We start from the raw sequence: 5,565 nt of genomic DNA, 5'->3' as shown, positions 1-5,565 counted from the left end.
CCAAGGAAAAGGACATGGAGGAAAGCGAGGTCAGGAAAGGGTATGCTGATATTCTAAGATGTGCTGATTCTAAGGAGGAGATGGTGTTAGGTCTCTCACAGAGTGTTAAGGTGGGTAAATACTTTGGGGGGCGGGGTTAGTCCACTGGGGGCCACAGACCACATGCATGCAGACATGCAGTTTAAACTGGCATCATGGTCAACAGGCACAGAGTTAACCGAGGGGACTCTTCCTGTGCTATACTGCTCACTGTTTATTGGTGAATGATCTCAGCACTAGTGGGCAAAAGATCAAATGGAGACAGTGACAAAACTCTTATTTCTACTCTGACTGTGGGTCTCATCTGGGACACATAGCCTGCCGAGCTGATGGAAACAACCATTCAGTGTGTTCGAAGAGGAACTGGACAGGTCCTTCGGGGAAATAGCATGCCGAGCTGTGGGAAGAGACTGGGAACGGGACAGTAGGAATGTGATACCAGAAGCTTGTATATAATTGATTGGTTTACTGGTCTACCCCATTCCACAGTGGTCTTCTGCCCACTGATGGTCTGAAAAACTCAGTGTGATCTCCAGGAGACTTCTAATCTATCCAAGTGCATATGGTCGGTTCGTGTAATAAGGTCACACTTCTGTAAAGGTCTGCCACTACCTTCCAAGCATACTGAGCTGCCGGAGCACAGTGCAGCTCAGTAAAGGCACAGACCAGCACCGGACTCTGATACAAGTACGAAGTTTTATCAAAACGTTACACCGATGACAAAAGCACAGCACTCTACCTTTGACCTATAGACATCATCAGCATCTTACTATAAGGGCAAAATCCTTTAGAACACGAGGCACCGCACTGTAAGAAGATAGATCTTTACAACAGCCCACACCGCTCTGTAAGGGCACAGACCTCTACAACTGTTGGCAGCGTGTTATTAAGAGGCAGACCTTGATAATAGTTGATACAAAGACTTTCACAGTGACTGACCAGTACTGAAATGACAGAGATTTTTATTATACATAGACACTTAACTGGCTTTGCACTGTGTAATCAGAGAACTGTAACATTCATGCAAGGATATTACATTTAATAATAATAAACCCCACTTTGTTCTGCGCTCTATGACAGGGGCACAGACCCCAGAAACCCCAACACAACTCTGTGGGGCTACAGTTTTCCAGTAGCATCCATTTGCTGTACAGATAAAGACAGATATGACACAGTGAAGACACGGCCGAATACAGACCAAACTCCGCACACTGTACACCAGCCACTTGAAACACTGGAAGTACACAGAGCAAAGCAATTTGAAATATATAGATCTTCGGTACGAGGACTTACACCTATAAAACTCTCAGCACTGTGTGAGCGCACACAGACCTGAATCCACCTCACATTGTACTCCACCGTTGAAGACTAGTACAACCCTAGCGCTTCAAGCACTGAGACTTTTACAACCCTGATAGTGGAGAGCAATACATGGCCTCGGTCAATCACCTCCCTCCAACTGGGAGTCTTTCAGGATGGAAGGGAAACCTGGAGATATTGTGTGCTTGACTTTGCAAAGTTTTTTAAAGTTCCAGCAGGAGAAAAAGGAACAGAAAAGTAGGAAGGTTATGGAATGTTGTAAAATCAACAGATAGCGTGTGACTGTAATTTCTTCAATGTGGTTTCGAGGAACAGAATTTGTTCACACCCTGGAGCGGTTTACCAGCACTTACAGCCAATACTATGCAAATTTGTGCAAATGTCGTTTCGAACTTTGACAAACTTGTGTAGATGTACAGAGGAGATTATCCTGATTGGTTGCATCATGATCTGCATGGAAACACCAATGCTGCTGAGTGAAGTTGTGGATGCAACCAGTCCAGTATAGGTAAAGCCCTCCCCACTAAGAGCACATTTGTACGGAGCATTGCCGAAGGAAAGCAGCATCATCATCAGGGACCCCATCATCCAGGCGATGTTCGTTTCTCGATGGTGGCATCAAGAAGTTATGCGAGCCCTCATGTCCGATAGTACCAGTTTCAGGAATAGCTATTACCCTTCAACGATCAGGCTTTTAAAATAGAGGGGATAATTTTACTCACCCTGAGAATGAGCTCACAATACAACTCTGAAATTTGTCTTCTCCGGATAACCATGAAATACAGAAAAAAAACAACACGAATGTCGTTGAATGAAAAGTCATCACCTCTCGCCCGCATAAAAAAGTTAGAAATAGAACTCACAAACGCCAAAATCCCAACGCCACCCTCGCACAAATCTAACTGATCACCCACTCGTACACAGCATCTAAAATATCAAACCTCTAATCCCCAAGCTCCTCCTACACAGAAAACAGCGTCAATATACATCAAACACCTAACACCTCCCTCGCACATAAAAATCTAACAGATCTAACACAGCTAACACAGGAATAAAACGCCAACAGGAGTATTAGCCTCCAACACCACCCCCACTCAAAAAGTAGCATATCGCCAAGAACGTAAACACAGAGAACAAAAAACCTTAAGGAGACCAATATAAACTACCGTCCGCAGTAATTATCCTGTATGTCTTCGAACTTCGAAAATCAGCGAGGACATCACGGAGAGCAACAGTTCGCACTCAGTCCTTTCGTGGGGCCTTCATACACGAAGACTGGGCTCCTTCTCTTTGCTTGAGGCGGCCTCCCGACCTCCTGGCCGACGCGCCCTCCCATGGGAGATGGGGAGTGACCAAAATTGTCACATACAATCCAGGGCATGTATTCACAAACGGACACCTCACTTGACAGAATAAAGACACAGGTTCCACCGAGACCCGAACTCGGATCGCTGGATTCAGAATCCAGAGTGTTCACCATTACACCATGGAACCACATGTATTTCGTGTGAACGATCGTAAGAAACTGAACCGCAAGGTAGCGTGTAGCGACACGTGTGAACCTTGGCAATAAATTTACTTTAAACATTGCACTTCCTAGAGCAAGTTTTCTGAGGAGAGATTGAGTATGACAAGATCTTTTCTCTTTGAAGGGAAGCAGGATCGGTAAAAAAAAATAAATTAAAAAAACAACTGAAAGAGACCAATATAAATTACCGTCCACACCAACAATCAGAATTTGGAAAACATCCTCTGTCAGCGTCAAGCAGAGCGACAGCTCAAACTCAGTCCTTCCGTGGGGCCTCCCTCCACCGAGACCCGACCTGCCGACCTTCGGCCAAAGCGGTCTTTCGACCTTCCCCCGACGCGGAGTGATAAAAATGTTCACGGACAATCCAGTGCGTATGTTCACAAACGGACACCTCACTTGAGGGAATAAGGAAATAAGTTCCACCGAGTTTCGAACTCGGATCGCTGAATTCGAAGTCCAGAGTGCTCACCATTACACCATGGAACCACAGGTATTCGCTATGAACGACCACAAGAGGATGAATCGTAGTGTAGTATGTTGTGACACGTGTAAATTTTGGTATTAAATTTAAGTTGAACTTTGAACTTTCATGGAGGGTGTGTTGTGAGGATATGTTGAGGATAGAAACATAGAAAATAGGTGCAGGAGTAGGCCATTCGGCCCTTCGAGCCTACACCGCCATTCAGTATGATCATGGCTGATCATCCAACTCAGAACCCTGTACCAGCCTTCCCTCCATACCCCTTGATCCCTTTAGCCACAAGGGCTATATCTAACTCCCTCTTAAATATAACCAATGAACTGGCCTCAACTGTTTCCTGTGGCAAAGAATTCCACAGATTCACCACTCTCTGTGTGAAGAAGTTTTTCCTAATCTCGGCCCTAGAAGGCTTCCCCTTTATCCTCAAACTGTGACCCCTCGTTCTGGACTTCCCCAACATCGGGAACAATCTTCCTGCATCTAGCCTGTCCAATCCCTTTAGGATTTTATATGTTTCAATCAGATCTCCCCTATATCTTCTAAATTCCAACGAGTATAATCCCAGTTCATCCAGTCTTTCTTCATATGAAAGTCCTGCCATCCCAGGAATCAATCTGGTGAACCTTCTTTGTACTCCCTATGGCAAGGATGTCTTTCCTCAGATTAGGGGACCAAAACTGCACACAATACTCTGGGTGTGGTCTCACCAAGGCCTTGTACAACTGCAGTAGTACCTAATACTCCAGGTGTGGTCTCACCAAGGCCCTGTACAGCTGCAGTAGTACCTAGTACTCCAGGTGTGGTCTCACCAAGGCCCTGTACAACTGCAGTAGTACCTAATACTCCAGGTGTGGTCTCACCAAGGCCCTGTACAACTGCAGTAGTACCTAATACTCCAGGTGTGGTCTCACCAAGGCCCTGTACAACTGCAGTAGTACCTAATACACCAGGTGTGGTCTCACCAAAGCCCTGTACAACTGCAGTAGTACCTAATACTCCAGGTGTGGTCTCACCAAGGCCCTGTACAACCGCAGTAGTACCTAATACTCCAGGTGTGGTCTCACCAAGGCCCTGTACAACCGCAGTAGTACCTAATACTCCAGGTGTGGTCTCACCAAGGCCCTGTACAACCGCAGTAGTACCTAATACTCCAGGTGTGGTCTCACCAAGGCCCTGTACAACCGCAGTAGTACCTAATACTCCAGGTGTGGTCTCACCAAGGCCCTGTACAACCGCAGTAGTACCTAATACTCCAGGTGTGGTCTCACCAAGGCCCTGTACAACTGCAGTAGTACCTAATACTCCAGGTGTGGTCTCACCAAGGCCCTGTACAACCGCAGTAGTCCCTCCCTGCTCCTGTGCTCGAATCCTCTCGCTGTGAATGCCAGCAGACCATTCGCCTTTTTGAATGGGAACAGTTTTCTCTTCGGAGAGAAGCAGGATGAGAGGTGACTTAAAAGAGGTATAAAGATGCTCAAAGGCAAATATCGAGTAGACAGTCAGAGTATTTGTCCGGGAGCGGAAGTGGCAAAACCGGCTTTGGATAATTTCAAGACAATAGAGGAGTTTATAGCAGTGGGGAATGCCTTAGGTTATTATTGTCTTTTTTACACACAGAAAATGAATGGCATTCGCAGCTAGGGGCAGTGTTAGAAGCAGGTATATTCGATATATTTCAGAGACCTTGCACTGGGGCATGAGCCTTGCAACTGATGATTTTCTGTGGGAAACTATTTTGACATCCGTCCTTGCCACATAAGGATACAGCCTTGGGGTATTTACTAATCTGATGGCAAGGTGATGAGAACTGTGTATGTCAGGAAACGGGGAGAGTGGAGACTGTGAGCTGCTGAGATTGAGTAACTCACATCTGACCTGCGGGATTTATTTTAAGTTGAGTGGTTCAGCAATGTTGAAAGTTCCGTTAAAAAGGAAAAGGAATCTTGAGGAAAGTTTAGAAAGTGGATATCGGACAATGCCCTCGATAAATATACAGCAATATGCAAATTAAACAGAGAATCAGTAGTGTTGAATGATGCTGGGGAGCCTTGCCCATCCTCCGGGCTTCCCCCTTCTATTGGGAAAATGTATGCCTTGTTCATACTTTATTGTCTTTCAATTGCCCCTCCTAATTGAGCATATTTCCGCTGTTTTTCACTTATTAATTTCAGTATGATATGTCTGTTTGGAATGG

The 5,565-nt window shown here is 45.6% G+C and overlaps 2 non-coding genes across 2 annotated transcripts; both read right to left on the bottom strand.

Annotated features, from left to right (window-relative positions):
* Positions 1–2,781: 2,781 nt before the first annotated feature.
* trnaq-cug (transfer RNA glutamine (anticodon CUG)) lies at positions 2,782–2,853 on the bottom strand. Its single transcript has one exon. It is a non-coding gene; the product is annotated as a tRNA-Gln (tRNA).
* Positions 2,854–3,304: 451 nt separating this feature from the next.
* trnar-ucg (transfer RNA arginine (anticodon UCG)) lies at positions 3,305–3,376 on the bottom strand. The gene has a single exon. It is a non-coding gene; the product is annotated as a tRNA-Arg (tRNA).
* Between the last annotated feature and the right edge of the window lie 2,189 nt (positions 3,377–5,565).

Source organism: Mobula birostris, chromosome 28, assembly GCF_030028105.1.
Source record: "Mobula birostris isolate sMobBir1 chromosome 28, sMobBir1.hap1, whole genome shotgun sequence".
Lineage (NCBI taxonomy): Eukaryota > Metazoa > Chordata > Chondrichthyes > Myliobatiformes > Myliobatidae > Mobula > Mobula birostris.
The sequence above is the reverse complement of the archived record's forward strand: the minus strand, read 5'-3'. Positions and strand labels throughout refer to the sequence as shown.